The sequence below is a fragment of the Humulus lupulus genome, chromosome 6 (assembly GCF_963169125.1).
Source record: "Humulus lupulus chromosome 6, drHumLupu1.1, whole genome shotgun sequence".
Taxonomy (NCBI): Eukaryota; Viridiplantae; Streptophyta; class Magnoliopsida; order Rosales; family Cannabaceae; genus Humulus; species Humulus lupulus.
This window is the reverse complement of record NC_084798.1, coordinates 178,569,100-178,577,916: the sequence shown is the minus strand read 5'-3', so window position 1 is coordinate 178,577,916 and position 8,817 is coordinate 178,569,100. Positions and strand designations below refer to the sequence as shown.

The 8,817-nt window shown below is 37.2% G+C and overlaps 1 non-coding gene across 1 annotated transcript; it reads left to right on the top strand.

The window, feature by feature from the left end:
• The first annotated feature begins 6,200 nt into the window (after positions 1-6,200).
• On the top strand, positions 6,201-6,307 carry LOC133787626 (small nucleolar RNA R71). Its single transcript, XR_009872635.1, has one exon. It is a non-coding gene; the product is annotated as a small nucleolar RNA R71 (small nucleolar RNA).
• The last annotated feature ends 2,510 nt before the right edge of the window (positions 6,308-8,817 follow it).

Here is an 8,817-nt window from a genome sequence, read left to right as displayed (position 1 = left end):
AAATTTAGTGTATTCATCCTCCTGCTCATTTATGTGCGAGACCTTGAAAACCTTATTAATGGACTCTGCAGTAAAAGGCACTCGCTTACCTCGAACAAAAATTGTATCATTGTGTTTATTTCTTAAATTGGCATAAAACTCATACACCAATGATACATTTGCCTGCGCCAATTTTGTCACAAAATTTTCCCACTTCCTAGCCGCAAGATTTCCTCTAACTAACTCAAAAGTCTGATGATTAAAAGGGTCAGACTGATATTCCACCTCACACTCAGGAATCAAGGGCTTTCTAACAAATTTCTCATAACGCTCTTGAGCCTGGAAATTTATAAACCTAGTTTCATCATACTCTTGCTCCGAACTATCATCCCTTGGTTGGGAAGCAGACGCTTGACCTTTCCCCTTATCCTTATTCCTACCCGCTCTACTTTTAGGAGCCATTATTGACACTCTCAATAACACCAACCCAGAAAAAAAATTTACAGCACCTCCCCTTAAATTAAACACTTTTCCTCTTCACAACCACCCTATATATTCAATTTCACAAAACACAATATCCAAATTCTCCCCAAGCACAGCACAAAAATCAATCCACCAAAAACAATCAACAATGAAACCCAATCCCAAATGCAACAAAAATCTTAGAATAAGTGGGAATGAAAACACTTACTAACCCTTGAAATGGACTCCCTTGTGCTTGAGTGAGTGTAGCCCCTTGAAAATTTTGATCTTCTTCAAGAAATTAAAACTCTTAATTTTTAAGGTTTCAAAAGTGAATTGGGTAATTGGAATGGGTTTGAGAAGAAAGAAATTAAGTAAGGGATAAAAAAAAAGCTAAGATAGAAGAGAAAATGAAGGAAAATGGGAGATCTATGGAGGCTTGGGGGTGTTGGGATAGAGAGAACACAGGAAGAGAATGAAAAATGAGGGGTTTGAAGGAGATGAAATTCGAAACCCCCTGATTTTTAAAAAAAATTATGTTATAGAGCGCTATAGCGCTACATAAGGTTGCTGGGCTATTTGTCTCTGGAAAGAGCACCGTAGCGCTAGCAATATAGCGCCGTAGCGCTAATAAACGTTAAAAAAAAACCATTTTGGCTCTAAGATTAGCGCCATAAGGCTACCAAACCAGCACTGTAGCGCTGGGCATTCTAAAAATATTGTTTTTCAATATGAGAATAGCACCATAGCACTACCAAACCAGCGTTGTAGCGCTGGTTTCTGAAAAATTATCGCTTTCAAACCTTCTTCTTGCAACCCCTTGCGTTTTTTTACGTTTTTCATGGTTCATTCTATATATCAAAATTTCTCTAATAAAACTAAAAATAATCATCAAAATAAATTCCCTAAATATTGTTCCAAAACAAATAAAATCATAAATTTACAATACAAAAGAAAACTTAGGAATGCCTCCTAAGAGCGCTGTCCTTAACGTCTTTTAGCCGAACTCTTGTTTATATTCAGATCAAATTGGTTCATAAGGAAATGACGCTCCAAATAATGCTTCAACCTCAAATCGTTCACCTTAAAATGCTCTGTCTTCTCACTATGAACTTGCACTGCTCCATAAGGAAATGACGTAACCACCATGTATGGTCCTGACCATCTCGATTTCAATTTACCAGGAAAAAGTTTAAGTCTAGAATTAAATAGCAGGACTTTATCTCCTGGTTGAAAATCCTTCCTCAGTATTCGCTTATCATGAAAGGCCTTTGACTTCTCTTTATAAATCCTTGCATTCTCATAAGCTTCATTTCAGAATTCTTCAATCTCATTTAACTCCATCAGCCTATTCTGTCCCGCCATAAAGAGATCAATATTTAACTTTTTCACAACCCAATAAACTCCATGCTCCAGTTCCACTGGTAAATGACAGGCCTTACCAAAGACCAATCGATATGGTGACATACCAATCGAAGTTTTAAATGCAGTGCGATAAGCCCAAAGTGAATCATCGAGCTTCTTCGACCAATCCTTCCTTGAAGTATTTACTGTCTTTTCTATGATACCTTTTATTTCCCTGTTTGACACTTCAGCTTGGCCATTTGCAATTGGATGATAAAATAACGCCTTTCGATGATGAACACCGTAGCAAGCACAAAGAGCAGTGAACCACTTATTCCAAAAATGACTTCCCCGATCACTAATAGTTGCTATGGGGGTGCTGAATCGAGTAAAGATATTTTTATGAAGGAATCTAAGTACCTCTTTCCCATCACAAGTAAGAGTGGCTGCAGCTTCTACCCATTTAGAAGCATAATCCACCGCAAGCAAAATATACTTATTATTATACGATGATGGGAAAGGTCCCATAAAGTCTATTCCCCATACGTCAAACAACTTAACTTCAAAAATATCAGTCATTGGCATTTGATCTCTTCTTGATATATTCCCAGTCTATTGACAACGATCACAACTTTTGACAAAATCATTAGCATCTTTAAATAATGTAGGCCAGTAAAACCCACTTTGCAAAACTTTTGCTGATGTTCTTGTTCCTCCAAAATGACCGCTGCAATGCAAACTATGACAGTGAGTCAAGATTGAAAACATCTCCTCCTCGGGCACACATCTCCTAATAACTTGATCAAGGCAATGTTTATACAGAATAGGCTCCTCCCAATAATAATGCTTCACCTCCGAATAAAATTTCTTAAGTTGTTGCCTTGTCATCTCAGGAGGTATAACCTTTGCAGCCAAATAATTAACATAGTCTACAAACCATGGAACATCTTTACAAACACTCACTTCAAACAACTGATCATCAGGAAAAGCATCATTAATCTGAATGCCTTTGTCAAGAGAATATTCATCAACCTCTAATCTAGACAAGTGATCAGCCACCAAATTCTCAGTACCTTTCTTATCTTTAATTTCCACATCAAATTCTTGTAACAACAAAATCCACCGAATAAGACGAGGCTTGGAATCCTTCTTGGTCATAAGATACTTTATCACAAAATGATCTGTGTAAACAACCACCTTATTCCCAATCAAGTATGGCCTAAATTTATCAAAAGCAAACACTATGGTCAACAACTCCTTTTCTGTAGTTGCGTAATTTATTTGAGCATCATTCAAGGTACGACTTGCATAATAAATCATTTGGAATACCTTGTCAACTCTTTGTCCAAACACTGCCCCAACTGTAAAATCACTGGCATCACACATCAAGTCAAATGGCAAATCCCATTGAGGTGCAACAACTATAGGTGCTGAAATCAATTTCTCCTTAAGCATCCTAAAAGCTTATTGACACTTCTCATCAAAATCAAACGTAACCCCATTCATTAACAAAGTGGACAGTGGCTTCGAAACCTTGGAGAAATCTTTGATAAACCTCCTATAAAATGTCGCATGACCTAAGAAACTCCGTACTCCTTTTACTAAAACCGGTAGTGGAAAATTCTCTATCGTAGAAATCTTAGCCCTATCCACTTCAATGCCTTTCTTAGAAATCTTGTGCCCCAATACAATTCCTTCATTTACCATAAGTGGCACTTTTCCCAATTAAGCATCAAATGTGACTCTTCACACCTCCTCAAAACCAGCTCCAAATTAGTCAAACACGTGTCAAAAGAGGGCCCATAAACTGAAAAATCATCCATAAAAATCTCAATCCCCTTCTCAACCATGTCAGAAAATATTGCCATCATACACCGTTGAAATGTGGCTGGTGCATTACATAACCCGAATGGCATTCTTCTAAAAGCAAAAGTCCCATAAGGACATGTAAACGTTGTCTTCTCTTGATTCTCCAGTGCAATTACAATCTGGTGATAACCTGAGCACCCATCTAGAAAACAATAGTAGTTATGCCCCGCCAACCTATCCAACATCTGATCAATAAAAGGCAAAGGAAATTTATCTTTCCTAGTTGCCTTATTCAACTTCCGGTAATCTATACATATCCTCAAACCCATCACAATCCTTGTTGGAATTAGTTCATTACTTTCATTCTTCACCACGGTCATACCACTCTTTTTAGGTACTACTTGTACTGGACTCACCAAAGCACTATCAGAAATAGGGTAAATCACTCCAGCATCTAACCATTTCAAAATCTCTTTCCTCACCACTTCTTTCATTGTCAGATTAAGTCTTCGTTGAGCATCAATAATTGGTCTCACATCGTCTTCCATGAGAATTCTATGCATAACTGTCGATGGGCTAATTCCTCTTATATCAGCCAGAGTCCACCCTATAGCAGTTTTATAAGGCCTTAACACCCTCAACAACTTCTCCTCCTCTACTTCTGAAAGAAATGATGAAACTATAACCGAAAGAGTCTTTTTTTCCCCAAGATAAGCATAGCAGAGATGTTCTGGTAAAACTTTCAGTTCTAAAACAGGTGGCTTCAGAATCGATGGTAATGGTCTTTCCGGTCCCTCACCCAATTCTTCAAACTTTTTATGCTTCCACGAATCAGATGATTTTATCCACTTCAAATAACTCACCACTTCTTCATTTTCCTCACCATCTACATCATCAACTATAAGACTTAATTCAAGAGAATCCTCAATTAATTTTTTTCTTCCTACTACTTCTTCTACCACATCAACTGAGAAACAGTTATCACTTACTTTAGGATAAGTCATAGCCTTAAACACATTAAATACTACTTCTTCCCCTTGAACTCTCAGCTTTAACTCTCCTTTTTACACATCTATCAATGCTTGCCCAGTTGTTCAAAATGGTCTCCCCAAAATAATAGGAGCATTCTCATCCTCCTCCATATCAAGAACTACAAAATCAGCTGGAAATATAAACTTATCCACCTTTACCAATACATCTTCTATAATACCACGTGGATGCTTCACAGATCTATCAGCCAGCTGCAATGTTACTATGGGTGGCCTAGCTTCACCCAAACCAAGTCTACGAAATACTGACAAAGGCATTAAATTAATATTGGCCCCCAAATCACAAAGTGCATGCTTACATGCAAACTCCCCAATCGTGCATGGAATAGTAAAACTCCCAGGATCTCATAACTTTTGAGGAAGTTTCCTTTGCAAAATTGCACTACATTCTTCCGTTAACGCTACTATTTCATAATCACCAATCTTTCTCTTATTAGACAGAATCTCCTTCATAAACTTTACATAACTGGGCATCTGTTCTAATGCTTTTGCGAACGGTATATTTATATGTAGCTTCTTGAACACCTCTGAAAACTTTGCAAACTGTTTATCTAAATTATGCTTACGAAGCCTTTGTGGATATGGAATTCTAACATTGTGGTCAATACTTACAGGTGGTGTCTCCTCTTCTTTCTTAAGGCCTTCAATAACCTTTTCATCATTAAACTTCTTTTCTTCTTTACCTTGTGTATTTCCCTTCTGACCTTCTTCTTCTGACTGATTCTTCTTTGGCCCTTCATACCTTGTTCCATTCCTCAAAGTAATATCTTGTCACTGTTCTTTAGGATTAACTTATGTAGTGCTAGGCAAATTTCCTTGAGCTCTATTAGACATTAAAGTAGCCAACTGCCCTATTTGAGTCTCCAAACTCCTTATGGACGCCCTAGTTTCAGTCATGAATTGGTTAAGTACATCAGGTTGAGGTTCAGTTGGTTTCATTGGCATGGGTGAAGTGGTCTATTTTGTGGTTGATAATATCCAGGTGGAGGGTTTTGGTGGGCATGTTACTATTGATATGGTGGTCTATTTTGGGCAGGTTGATATTGTGGCTGAGGTGGAGGATAGGGTTGTAGAGTGTTTTGGTTATTGGACCAGGAAAAATTAGGATGGTTCTTCCAACCTGGGTTGTAGGACATGGAATTGGGATTATTGGGTTGTCTTTGGTAATTTCCTATAGCTTATACTTCTTCCATGGGCATGTTATTCATATCTATAGCAGGGCATTGGTTGGGTTGATGGGTTGTACCACACACTTCACAAAGGTTTTGAACTTGCATAGCTTGAGATGGGAATGTAGTCTTTTGTAATTGCTTTGTCAAGGCTGCTACTTGAGCTGTAAGCATGGATATAGTATCCAATTCCATCATTCCAGCCACCTTCTTTGGTTGTCCCCTTTTAGTTGGCCATTGATAATTATTCATCGCCATCTCCTCTAATAGCTCATACGCCTCATTAGCACTCTTACTCATAAAGGCACCTCTCGCTGCAGCATCTATAATTGTTCTAGTCATTCCATTCAACCCATTACAAAAATTATGCACCAGCATCCACTTTTCTATTCCATGGTGTGGACACTTCCTCAACAACTCCTTAAAGCACTCCCAAGAATCATACAGTGACTCTCCTTCCATCTGATAAAAGTTATTAATCTCTCCCCTTAGTTTTGCAACCTTTGATGGAGGAAAGAACTTGGCAAGGAACTTCTGAGCTAACTCCTCCCATGTAGTAATAGAATTCGCCTGTAAAGATATCAGCCAACTCTTCGAACTATCCCTTACTGAAAATGGGAATAACCTCAGTCTTATAGAATCATCACTCACCCCATTCATCTTGAACGTTGCACATAACTCTAGAAAATTAGCTATGTGTAAATTGGGGTCCTCTATTGGCATACCTCCAAACTGAACAGTTCACTAAACCATTTGAAGAATTGCAGGCTTAATCTCAAAATTGTTTGCAGCAATGGTTTGAGGTCTAATGCATGAGTGCACTCCTGTAATAGTAGGAAGTACATAATCTCTCAAAGTTCTTCAACCTTGCTCCCTAGGAACTTCTCAAGCCCCTTGACCATTATTAGCACCATTTCCGAAATTGTCAGCCATGGTAAACTCCAATCTCCTCTTTGTTTTCCGGTTCTGTCTGCACGTTCTTTCAATCTCCATATCTATTGGTATAATCTCCTTTTGTCTATTGCTTCACATATACCAACAAGTCCTGAAACACAATAGAATCTTGATCCAAATAAATGTTAACAAAAATTAAATAAAATAAAATAACCAAATTAGAACAAATAACAATAACTGTGATATTGGCAATTAAGTCCCCGGCAACGGCGCCAAAAACTTGATCGTGAAAAATCTATACACGCAAGTATACGTGGTCGAATCAAGTAATATATGATGAATAAAGTGTCGATCCCACGAGGACTGATTTCCAAATACCACTAATTGATTTTCAAATTCTATTTGGTGAATTAAAATTTAATTGAATAATTAAAAGTAAAAGGAATATTATAAACTATGAACAAAAATTAAAGAACTGGAAACAAAACAATGAATCAACTAATTAAAAATCAATAATAAAAAGCCTAGGAATTAATTTCATCAACTGTTCATTCTATTAATTTTAATAATCAATTCTAAATCTCTTCTTTTTATTCTAATAGCTGGTTAATATAATCGATTCCTATTCTTTTTCAAGATATAAGATCTCAATCTATATGCAGGTTTTCTACATTTCTGTGATAAACTTGAACATATAAAAGGCATTAAACATGGAAACCTAATTACTACACAAGTCATACAGGTACTTTCGTCCAATATGCAACCTATGTCTATACAATGATAGCATATTCAATTCTCATCTTTCGAATTTTGAATCAAAACTATTAAATCAAGCAAATAGTGATCAAGTATTTACTAACATTACACACACATCATATAGATTATAATAGAAAAGAAGTATTAATAGAAAATCATAATAAAATTAAATAGAATCCCAGTGACTACATTAATTCCTAGATAAAAGAAATTAGTTCATAAATTACATGATGGAAATAAACTACAAATAATTGTTCATAAAATCAACCTAAAGAATTCAAATGAAAACAGAAAATGGATTACAGCAGCCTTTTCTAATCTAGGGTTTTTAAAAATTGAGACTCGTCTCCAAAATCGCAGAATAATGTTCCTTAAATAGTCTTCCAAGATTCCCAAGTGAATAGACCATTTTTCCCTTCAAAAAGTGGTTTAAAATATGCAAAATGTGTATACAGCGCTGTGTTTTGAGCGCTATAGCACTATAGTCAAAACCAAAATACATAAAAATTTGTTTACAAACGCTGTAGCGCTGGGGTGCTGCTTAACTGTTCGTGATAGCGCTGTGGCACTGCATTTGTAGCGCTGGGGCGCTACTTCCAGAATCAATCATGCTTTCAAGGTCCTTCCTAGCGCTACGACGCTCCCTTGATAGTGATATTAACAGCATCGAAACTCGCACATATCAATCCCGAAAAACGCGATTTTCTTCAACTTAACTAGATTTTCTTCCACTTTCACTCATTTTCACTCTTTTCACCAATTTAGAATGGAAAATCTGAAACATGAACAAATGAGCATAATTCCGCAATAAAATAATCCTAAACTAACGAAAAACACCCTAAAAACTAGACCATAAATGAGCCTAAAATTCGTTTATCAAGAAGCTAGGTCTAATAAAACCCAAGTCTAATAGCTCCTGCAGTTGTACCTTTAGTTCTTTTAACTCTGCTGGGGCCATTCTATAAGGTGTCGTAGACACTGGCTCCGTCCCTGGTGCCAGTTCAATCACAAATTCAATCTCTCTTTGTGGCGGCAATCCTGGTAAATCTTCTGGAAACACATCCAGAAACTCACTGACTAATCTGGTCTCCTCTGGTCCCACTAGCATAACCTGAGTGGTATCATCCACACTGGCTAAGAATCCTATGCAACCACCTTCCAATAGCTCTCTAGCCCTCAGAACAGATATCATAGGTACACGGGGTCCATGCACAGTGCCAAAAAATACAAAAGGATCCTCACCTTCAGGCTCAAAGGTTATCATTTTCCTTCTGCAATCTATGGTTGCCCCATACTTCACTAACCAGTCCATACCCAAAATCATGTCAAAGTCGGTCATAACCAACTCTATCAAA